The 11,021-nt window shown below is 44.1% G+C and overlaps 2 non-coding genes and 2 pseudogenes across 2 annotated transcripts; all 4 read right to left on the bottom strand.

Annotated features, from left to right (window-relative positions):
- Positions 1 to 3,201: 3,201 nt before the first annotated feature.
- Positions 3,202 to 3,325, bottom strand: LOC146964303 (U2 spliceosomal RNA; annotated as a pseudogene).
- A 164-nt stretch (positions 3,326 to 3,489) lies between these two features.
- LOC146964302 (U5 spliceosomal RNA) lies at positions 3,490 to 3,606 on the bottom strand. The gene has a single exon (XR_015034853.1). It is a non-coding gene; the product is annotated as a U5 spliceosomal RNA (small nuclear RNA).
- A 376-nt stretch (positions 3,607 to 3,982) lies between these two features.
- On the bottom strand, positions 3,983 to 4,166 carry LOC146964301 (U2 spliceosomal RNA). Its single transcript, XR_015034964.1, has one exon. It is a non-coding gene; the product is annotated as a U2 spliceosomal RNA (small nuclear RNA).
- A 6,622-nt stretch (positions 4,167 to 10,788) lies between these two features.
- LOC146964300 (U2 spliceosomal RNA) lies at positions 10,789 to 10,964 on the bottom strand (annotated as a pseudogene).
- Positions 10,965 to 11,021: the final 57 nt, after the last annotated feature.

Raw genomic sequence — 11,021 nt, 5'->3', positions numbered from 1 at the left:
GACACGGCGGGGAGCCATGGGTCGCCTCCATTCAGGTACTGACCACACTGTGAACAGGAAGCATTTTTATACTATAAATGTACAGATCATATGTGATGCGTAAATGCATCACATATTAACAAACATTGAGGCGAGATGGCTGGTTCAGCGCATGGTTCATTCATTCAGCATAGTTGGGGACAGATTACAGGCTGGGACTGTATGCGCGCAAAGTAAATGTATTTGTTTAATTGTCCTATGTAACCCCCCGATGCACATTGAGCATGTCTGCCGAAATATCACACTGTCAGTGACTTTCTTGTTAAACTACACACGCTGTGTGAAGTACTTAATGTCAATAAACACATGCGTAAAGTTGGACATGTGTCTTTATCAGCCTCCCTGGCGCACTTCTGCATTTATTTACTCCACGATCTGTGTATAAAAGAAGGCAAATAAAATTGTAAATCCATTTCACATAATTTAATTAGAGTACAGTGTCTGCTTTCATTTGGGATGACAGCGGTCCTCCGCTTCACGTTCACCTTTATATCACACACACACTCTCCCACCCCCTTTAACACTTTATTTTAAGGGGTCCTTGTTCCTGTGTAGTTACCTAATTAATTACAGTGTAATTACCTATGTAACTGCATGTAATAGCATGTACTTACATTGTAATTACATAGTGTATTTTGGTGTACTTACAGGTCCTTGTTACACTTGTAATAAGAAATGCTTGTTAGAATACCTGGTCAAAGTGGCCACTCTATTTGGGGAAGGGGTACATCTGCAAGAATGTGAGCGCTCGGCTCGTCAAGTCCAGCTATGTTGTGTTTTTTCTGTTGCATGCTCACTTCTCATGGCCGGGTGTAAAAGTGAGCACAGACGGCTAAACAGACTGCTAAATAATATTGTTGGACGCTTTTGCCTTGGGGAATGTCTATCTGTGAGTAGAATATGTCAATAGTGTTACATGATTGTGTATTTTTGTAATTAAGACATGATTAGTTATGTTTTCGGTAAATATACCTTGCTAGCTTTCAGTCTATGCTAACTCTTTTCATTTTGTTAATCTGGATGCTAATTGAAGTGTACCTATTCATGCAATGCTACTGTAAGTACTGTAAGTAAATTGTGTTTCTGTGATCATTTCAGTTTTACGGAGGAGAAATAGAGGACTCCATTAAAGTACAGGAAAAGATCAAGCCTTGTGGTTTTTTGGGGATAATAAAAATAAAGGACGATAAAGGAACACTGAAATGCATTTTTTTGAGTGTGTGGTTTATGCATACAGATTGCTGATGATGTTTTCAGTTCCATATGAATTGAGTTATCCAGCATTGTCTCATTTTCTGAAAAAACGCTATTCTAGTTATTGGTTTATGTAAAAATACTTGAGTACCAAGTTTCTGCATGATGTTACATGTTAGTATGTAGCAGGTACACTTTATTTTAATGTGCTTATTCCACTGTATCAAAGAGTAACAAGTGTGTACTAACACAATCGTTACATATACTAAGTTGTGTAACAGCACACGTGGTACAAGATCGAAGACACTGATTATTGCAGTTAATGGTTAAGGACTGAGGTATCCCAGCAGGTACACTTTAATGTGCTTATTACACTGTATCAAAGAGTAACAACGGTGTACTAACACAACTGTTACATATAATAAGTTGTGTAACAGCACACGTGGTACACAATCGAAGACACTGGTTATTGCAGTTAATGTTTAAGGACTGAGGTATCCCAGCAGGTACACTTTATTTTAATGTGCTCATTCCACTGTATCAAAGAGTAACAACGGTGTACTAACACATCTGTTACATGTACTAAGTTGTGTAACAGCACACGTGGTACACAATCAAAGACACTGGTTATTGCAGTTAATGGTTGAGAACTGAGGTATCCCAGCAGGTACACTTTAATGTGCTTATTACACTGTATCAAAGAGTAACAACGGTGTACTAACACAACTGTTACATAGACTAAGTTGTGAAACAGCACAAGTGGTACAAGACTGAAGACACTGGTTATTGCAGTTAATGTTTAAGGACTGAGGTATCCCAGGTACACTTTATTTTAATGTGCTTATTACACTGTATCAAAGAGTAACAACGGTGTACTAACACAACTGTTACATATACTAAGTTGTGTAACAGCACACGTGGTACACTATCGAAGACACTGGTTATTGCAGTTAATGGTTAAGGACTGAGGTATCCCAGCAGGTACACTTTAATGTTCTCATTACACTGTATCAAAGTGTAACAACGGTGTATTAACACAACTGTTACATATACTAAGTTGTGAAACAGCATAAATGTTCCAAGACTCAAGAGACAGGAGGAAGATTGATGGAAAAAGTTGCCCAGGCAACATGGGTTGTGGTTTCACCCATTTTTCTTGCAGATGTACCCCTTCCCCAAAGAGAGAGGCCACTTTGACCAGGTATTGTAACAAGCATTTCTTATTACAAGTGTAACAAGGACCTGTAAGTACACCAAAATACACTATGTATTTACAATGTAAGTACATGCTATTACATGCAGTTACATAGGTAATTACACTGTAATTAATTAGGTAACTACACAGGAACAAGGACCCCTTAAAATAAAGTGTTACCAAAAAAAAAAAAAAAAGATGTTTACACGGCTCAACTTTATCGAGGAGCACCTTCAACTCAAATTTGGTTAAATTGCTGTTCCTCACAGTTTTTCATGGTGTTATCTGACCGTAAAGAGAAGGGAATCTTTGGTGCAGACCTTATTTACATTGATTTGCATATTTAAATGGGGGCGTGGACAGGGAGGAGATTACCACTTCGGCATGTGCGCTCAATTCCACGTTGATTGGGATGTACAAAGGAAAAGTGCTTGGATCCATGCGTACGCACACTTTGATACATCAGATTTTCTTTGTGCGTACGACAGTTTCTGGATTTTGGCGTACGCCATGTTTCAGTATGAAATCCACGCAAGTATTGATACATGAGGCCCCTGGTAGAGGATATCTACACAATGGAAAAAGTGATACACCGCTTAAGGCTACAGGAAGCTCAGTTCAAAGAGAAATGGATGAGATGGACAATATTTATGACTGAACAACGACAAAACAAAAAACTTGATTGAGGAAAAAAAAATGGAATATGGACAGATTGCTTTGAAAGTGACTCCCATGTGTGTTTTTTATGTGTTCTTTTACTTGTTTTAGTTCTATTTTGATTGAGTTGTTGCACCTTTGTAAAGCAAAAATTCTCAATAAAAATTAAAGTGAAAAAAAAAAAAAAAAAAAAAAGAACAGATACTACACTTGATCTTAGCCAAAAGGCCGAGAAGCGATGGGACCCAAGCGCCTGATTTCCGAGCACAGCTCTGGGGCCGGACCCCACTCGACGCGGTTCCCTGTCAGTGACACAAAAGCCAGACTGGCTGCATTATAGCCCCTCCGCCCAACTTCTCCACTGCACAGCCCTCGCTGCCGATTGACTTTTCACAAACTCAAAGGGCTCGGCCGTACGGCAGATCCTCCCAAAAATAGCTTGAACTCGTTGGTGTTCCTCTCCACGGAAGTCTTTAGTAAAAGGCGAAAGACTTGTGCGTTATGAAGAGAAGCCAGAGTCGGTAGAGCCCGTCTCCTCCCAGGCAGCCCAGGACCCTATCTGTCCCAGTCTCCACCCTCGCGGTTGGCTTCTGGTTGCCTGCCGAGTGCCGAATCCCAGCTGCCGCCCCCGATCCCCCAGCCCTCCCCATGCTCTCACAGGCTCTGACCAACGGGGTCTCGAAGATAAGAGCCTGGGCAGGCTGGGAAAAGTCTGACGTTTGGCAGGCAGGCAGGCGGGCTGGGGAGGACGCACTTTGCTTGGACTGGTTTGTGCAAAAGCACCAGCGGCACCTGGTGAAAGCTGCCAGGCCACTTGAGGCCCTTCCTTTGAGCCACGTGCAAAGTGCCATCTGAAAGTCTGTGTTTGGCCATGGCTTGGTTTTCAACAAGGCGAGAGAAGGGTGCACCGTTCCCGGCGACACTGCAATGCTGGGTCGATGCGTGGAGTGAACGGAGCAAGCCCCTTTTTCAGCTCCCGGTGGCAAAAATCCGTTTAATATGTTGTCCTCGGGTAGAGGACGTATCAGATATTAAACTGATAAGAACAGATTTTTCTTTCGAAAAATTTCATTGACACGTTTTTCAAACATTTTTTTCTTCAATCAATGACATTTTTACACACAATTTCTTTCTTCTTTTTTTTTTTTTTTTCTTCTTTTTTTCCAGTACAATACAAGTTGGATAAAAAGAAGACATGTCTACATAACAATGATAATTTAATATTTGTAAAAACAATTCATTAAAAGCTCAGTGTATGAGGCTTGTTAAAATGTTTTACAAATAAGACATGTTTAAAAGAATGTGTGGTATTTAAAAGTTCATTGATGTGTTTCTGTCCATGTGTCCATAAAATTTCATCTAAAAGTGAGTGCAGAGGTTAAAATGCTTTCCATGGTTGTGCAGGAGCGGGGTGAGTCCCTATCAAGGCTGCCTTCCTCCGCTCCCCCAAGCCTTTTTCCTCTCGGGACTCTGTTGTGGTGCTCAGAGGAGATCCTCGCCCTCAGCTCCTTCCCAGTCCTGCCAATCCCGGAGAGTCAGGCCGCCGCTGCTGGGACCTTTTCAGTGATGTGGCTCCGGCTCCTTCGTCCGAATGGGCACAGAGGCGATTCTTCTTTGTGGCTGTGTCCTAGGCCCGCCGCCTGCAGCTTCGGCCGCTCGGACCGTCGCTGCTGCCATACGGAGCACAGCCACGGGGGGGATCTGCTTGTGCTTTCTTACCAGCAAGTTTCTGGAGGTCCAGGTGGCGTCTACTATGGCGGCGAGGGTGAGCCACTGCTTGGCGAAGACAGGTGGTGGAATGTCTTCGCGGCTCACCCCATACAGCACAAGTTGTGCTGTAAGGACCTCCCTTGCTGGTAAGTACGGGAATTGCAAGGAGCCGGCCGTTGCCCACAGATCCTCAGCAGCGCTGCACTCCCAGAGCAGGTGCCTCACCGTCTCTGGCGCGCCACAACCAGGTCGGGGGCAGGTTGCGTGTTTCGCCATGCCTCTGGAGTGCATTACGGACCTGACCGGGAGGATCTCATGGGCCACCATCCATAACAGGTCCCGGAGTCGGTTTGGGAGAGCGGAGTGGTTCACGTTGCGCCAAACTGTGGAGGGCTCGCCGAGTGCGAGCCTGCGCACAGGACTCACTGGTTCCCGCTCCTGCACAACAGATAAAAGCATACGATGGTTTGTTAAGATCTGTAACTCTTCGTGCTCTAGGTTAAAATGCTTTAAGAACGTGCAAATAAAACTGTATGCAGGTGGCAAGTTAAAAGACACAGGAAGTCTAAGATCGGTGGGTAAAAACTTTTTTCTTCTTAGGTAGGTCCCCATCCAGAACCGCGTCATTGCTGCTGTCTTTGGGTTTCTGGATGGGGCCGTAGCAGCTTTCAGGTGCAGGGTGGTGTACAGGGATCCTAAAAACTGGTACAGGTCTGGCACTTCTTTTCCTCCTTTCTCCTTTGGCCGCTTCATTATTTGTCTTTGGAGTCTCTCCCACTTGGATCCCCATAAAAAATAAAAGATGGCTCGTTCCAGGTTTAAAAGCACACTCCTAGGGGGGGTAAAAACAGAACTGACAAGTAAAAGCACAGGTAAAATCACTGCTTTTATGATTAAAACTTTGCCTTCTATCGTCAGTCCTCTAAGTCCCCAGAATCCTAGTCGCTTCTTAACTTTCCCTACCACGTCCGGCCAGTTTGTACTCCCCCCCCCTTCCCTGTCAAATTTTATCCCCAGTATTTTCAGGTCAGTCTGGGTCACAGTCAGGGGAAGTCCTGTCATGTCAGTCGCTGTCCATGGGCCATAAAATTGGGCTTGCGTTTTTTCTCTATTTAGTTTGGCAGCAGAGGCCCGCCCAAACCAGTCAGTCAAGTCTAGCGTCCTGTTGACAGATAAAAGGTCAGTGCAAACAATGTTAAAATCGTCCATATATAAAAGGCACTTAATAAAAGAGCCCCTACCTCCCGGAATTGCCACCCCGTTGATCCATTTGTCCCTTCTCAAGATCTGCGCCAGTGGTTCTACGCAGATGACATAGAGGAGGGCAGATAACGGACAACCCTGACGGACACCGCAGCATATATCCACTGCTTTGGTAAGCTCCCCATTAACAAGGATTCTGCTTGTGATGCCCCGGTATAGCAGTCCCACCCACGCTATAAACCTATCAGGAAATCCCACTTTTTGCAGTACCTTAAAAAGGTACTGGTGCGAGACCCGATCAAATGCCTTCTCAAAGTCTAAATTTAGGACTATTAGTCGAATGTTTCTGTCTCTCGCGTAACAGATGGTGTCTCTGATCAGTACGAGGCTGTCGGTGATCTTCCTCCCCGGAATGGCGCAGCCTTGATCCGGGTGGATCACCTCCCCTAAAACCAAAGATAAACGACTAGCTAAAAGTTTACTAAAAAGTTTGCAGTCTACGTTTAAAAGAGTCACAGGTCTCCAATTTTTCAGGTCAGTCTTTTCATCTTTTTTGTGTATTAGAGTCACTATCCCTACTCTAAAAGAGTCTGGTAACAGGTCAAGTCCTTCAAATTCGTTAAAAACAGTTAGAATGTCGTGTGCAATAAGATCCTTAAAAGTCAGATAAAACTCAAGGGGAAGTCCGTCTTGGCCAGGGGACTTCCCCTTCTTAAAATGTTTTAAAGCCTTATCTAACTCTAAAAGGGTAAAATCCTGTTCTAAAAGCACACTATCTTTAAAACTGTTTAAAATGGATTCTAAAACCTGTTCAGTAACCTTTTCATCTATTTCTTTTTCTTTGTACAATGTTTTATAGTAATTTTCCACGGTTTCTTTAACTTCCTGTGTGTTACTTGTGTAGTTTCCTTCTTTATTTTTCAGTTTGGTTAAAAGACCTCTTTTCCTTATTATTTTCTTAAAAAAGTATCGTGTACATTTTTCTCCTTCTATTTCTTTCTCTCTACTTCTTATTATGGCTCCACGACTCTTAATTTCTGATATTTCTGTCATTTGTTTTTTTATTTCTAAAATTTCATTGTTAACTCATTGAGTGCCGCGCTCCTTTCCAAAGTTTTAGTCAAGTGTACCGGCAAATTAGACCATATTTGACTTTTTATTTTAGAGCCATAGTGTATTCTATATTATTGCCACCAACACATACTGTAGCTCATTTGAAAGGTTTAATTTTATCCTTCAAATGGCCACAAACCGTTTGTTTCTACGTGCCTCCGTTCCTGAGAAAAGTCAAGCTAAACATGGCTGGGTGTCACCAAAATCCCTCCTTTTTTTCTAGAAAAGGAGATAGAGCGTCTTTTATGAAAGGTGCGCTGTTTGTGCCTGTCGCTCTTCTGACACTCGCATTTCTGGATCAAAGGGCTCGTATAAGATAAATATACACAACAATTGTTGTTCTATTCACAAAACCACCATCGGGGGCGGGGGGGGCGCCACTAAACAACAATAACACAGACGCACCGTGCCGTGTCACAGCCTCTCGCCGCGGAACGTGAGGGTCTGTCGGCCACAGCGGCTCGCGAACACCGGTCCCGCCGGTGGTCACGGTCCTTCTGTGGTACGGGTCGGTGGTGCCGGTCTGCTTTGACCCAGAGACCATCAGATTTTACCGCGGGAGGACTTTGGGGAGGACACGGTGTTGCTCCAGATGAAGACCGGGCGGGACAGTGGGCTGAGAGCTTCCTGGTTCAGCTCCCAGCTGCTGCAGCCTCGCGGGTGAGAGCGGAGCAGCAGCGGAGCAGCTGCTGCATCCACATGCAGAACTCCGTTTGCAGAAGCTGAGTTATGATAAAAACTTCCAGATCATGAGCTGTCATGTGACTTTGATCGTCATCTATTTCAGTTCTCCTCGTCGTAGAGTCCCCATATTTACATATAATGTGTATTAAAGTGTCTATTTTCATAATTTAAAAAAAAAGCAAAAAACGAAAAATTTCGTTTTTGGCACTCAACGCATGGGAACGAAAAACGAGAAATTACGTGGTTGGCACTCAATGAGTTAAAATCAAAACCCTGGCTTGTTAATAAAAAATATCGCTGCAGTCTTTTCTGCAGTCCCAACATGTGTCTGTTTTCCCTATCTTTCTTTTTCTTACCTAGCTGCCTGAAGAAAGTCCGGGTCCTCTCCTTCACCATTTCCCACCAGTGTGCTCGTGTTTGGTACAAGTCTTGAAGGGTCTGCCACTCCTTGTACTGCTCTTGGTATTCCCTGACTATCTCCCTATCTTCTAAAAGAGAGCAGTTGAGTTTCCACAGACCACTTCCTAAAGTCACACCTGAAGAGAGTGATAGGGTGCAGGATAGCATAACGTGATCTGAGAAGAAAACAGGGGTTAATCTAGCATCGGTGGGCGGGCAGTTGCGTGTAAAACAGTAGTCGATGCGAGAGGCTCTGGTGCTATCACCACTGAACCAGGTGAAGCCCTCCTCTCTGGGATGCATGGTTTTAAAACAGTCGACTAGCTTAAAATCCCTAACTATTCCTTGAAGTAAAACCGATGTTTTATCTATTTTAAAATCATCCCCTGCATCTTTCCTATCCTTCTTGCTTAAAACACAATTAAAATCTCCTCCTACCACTAATGGGACCCTACCTAACATGTGGGACTGCAGATCTTCTAAAAAGTCATACCTGTCGTTTTTGTCATTAAAACCATAGACGTTAAGAAGGTTAATTTTATTTTATTTATTTAACCTTTATTTAACCAGATAAAAGCCCATTGAGATCAGGATCTCTTTCGCAAGGGTGACCTGGCCAAAAATGGTCAGCAGCACGCGGTACAGCAGCAATACATGTCAACACAGAAAATCATTTTCCATAAATGAAAGGCGTGCTAAAAGAGCCCGCCCATCCTTCACCACAGTGCTGCCCTTCACCGAGATCAAGGGGTTTTTAATAAGTATGGCCACTCCATCTGATTTGTTTTCATTTGAACCACTGAATAGGGAGGTCCCGGGTGGCCACATTCCTTCCCATTTGCTATAGTGTTTTAAAAAGGGCAGGTTGCATTCCTGCAATAAAAACACATCTGAGTCAACAGACTGTAGGAAGGAAAAAATACTTTGTGCTCTAACTCTTGACTTCACACTTCTCACATTGATTGTGGAAATGTTGAGAGCCATGAGTATGGAAATTAAAAACAACAGGTACTGCATTTTTTAAATAGTTTTTAAAAAGCCAGGGTTATGTCCATTTCACTCTTTTGTATCTTGTAACAGAAGCTCATTTCGCGTCTCATAACAATTAGGGGGCGAATCTAGAGTTTCTGATCTCCTGAAAGCATCATTTCCCAGTCTTTCATGTGGAGTTGATTGAAGTGAAATTGTCAGAAAAGAACACTGGTCAGTTGTGGAGCAGACATTTGGCCTCTCCTCAGGTGAGGTGGCAGTTCCAACATCTATACGCCCTCTCTTTTCTAAGTTCTCTGCCACCTCAGGGCTGGATAGTTCTGACACATTTCTTTTCAGGAGGGGCTGTGCGTCGGGGAAGGAGGCTTCACTGGACCCTTCTTCCACTATCTGGAGACTGGTGGAGGTTTCGGGCCCAGATTCACCGGCTGCCTGGCTCTCCATACTTTCCTGCTCTTCCCCCTCTGCTGGGGTGAGGCCAGGCCCCTCCCCTTTTCCCGCCTCACTGGGCTCCTCTCCTCCAATCACAGTTTTTGGCGGGAAATTTGAATTTTCCAGCCCCTCCCTTTCAATTAACACTTCTTGTCGGCCATTTTCCTCTTTTTTATCAATGTTCTCTTGCCTTCTTTGAGCTTTTAATTTGTTGGCAAATGATTTTGGGCAGTCTCTGAAGAGGTGGGTTGCCTCTCCACAGAGGTTGCATTTTCTCCTGTTTGGGCATTCCTCAAAGGAATGCCCCACTTCCCTACATTTGCCACACACAGTTTTCTGGCAAGCTTCTACCAGGTGCCCATGCTCACCACACTTGCGGCACAGCTTTGGCATTCCCTGGTAGTGAATGTAGCCCCTGTTCTCTCCAAGGACTATCATGGATGGGAGATGTCTCAGGCCCTGGAAGCCCTGGGGGTCCTGCCATTGCTGGACAGGGACCCTCCAGGCACAATTCCAGATGCCATCCTCATCTCTCACCTTGGTAGCCTGGCCTTTGACAGTGCAATATCTCCCCAGCCATATGCAAATGTCCTCAGCATTTACTGTCTCATTGAACATCCTGACAATCACCACTTTCTGGGAGTTGTCAGTCAGTTTCTCCACAGCAAAAGCCTTAAACTGGGTCTTTACTTTTTCGAAACGATTCCAGAATTCTAGTAAGGTGGCAGCCGACACAAAACTCACGTCAAAACCTTTTCCAGAGGGCAGAGTCACAGTACAGTTTAAAGATTCTGCTTTGAATCCAAGGGTCTGTTGAATTAGCTTCCTGGAGAAGTCCAGTCTGGACATCTCCAGGAGCTTTCCATCCACCTCCCTGAATAAAAAGCGCACACTGTGGTGCCTCCGCATGCCGGCACGGGCAGCCGACATGGCTGGAGGCACCTCAGTAAAAGAGCAAAATCAATAAATAAATAAAATCCAAGTAAAACCAACAAATAATAAAAAACAGAAGCGAGGTAAAACCAGTAAAACTTAAAAAATGGACTTACCTTGTGTGACTGTACTGAAAAGTAAGGCAATTAGGATTGTGCAAAAGAAGCAAATGTGCAAAACAAGCAATACAAACAAAACATGCAAAACAAGCAAGGACAAAATCCAAAGGAATATCCCCCAAAAGTTACTAGGAAGAGTCCCACTGAACGGGAACCTTCCTGCAACGCCGGGAGTGATCGCAGTCTTAGCCAAAAGGCCGAGAAGCGATGTTGTCCTCGGGTAGAGGACATATCAGATATTAAATTGATAAGAACAGATACTACACTTGATCTTAGCCAAAAGGCCGAGAAGCGATGGGACCCAAGCGTCTGATTTCCGAGCACAGAAATCAGACCCCACTCGACGCGGTTCC

Source organism: Trachurus japonicus, chromosome 22 (genome assembly GCF_045865225.1).
Source record: "Trachurus japonicus isolate A0001 chromosome 22, Traja_1.0".
NCBI lineage: Eukaryota > Metazoa > Chordata > Actinopteri > Carangiformes > Carangidae > Trachurus > Trachurus japonicus.
Note: the sequence above shows the minus strand (reverse complement) of the source record. Positions and strands in the feature narration are given on the sequence as shown.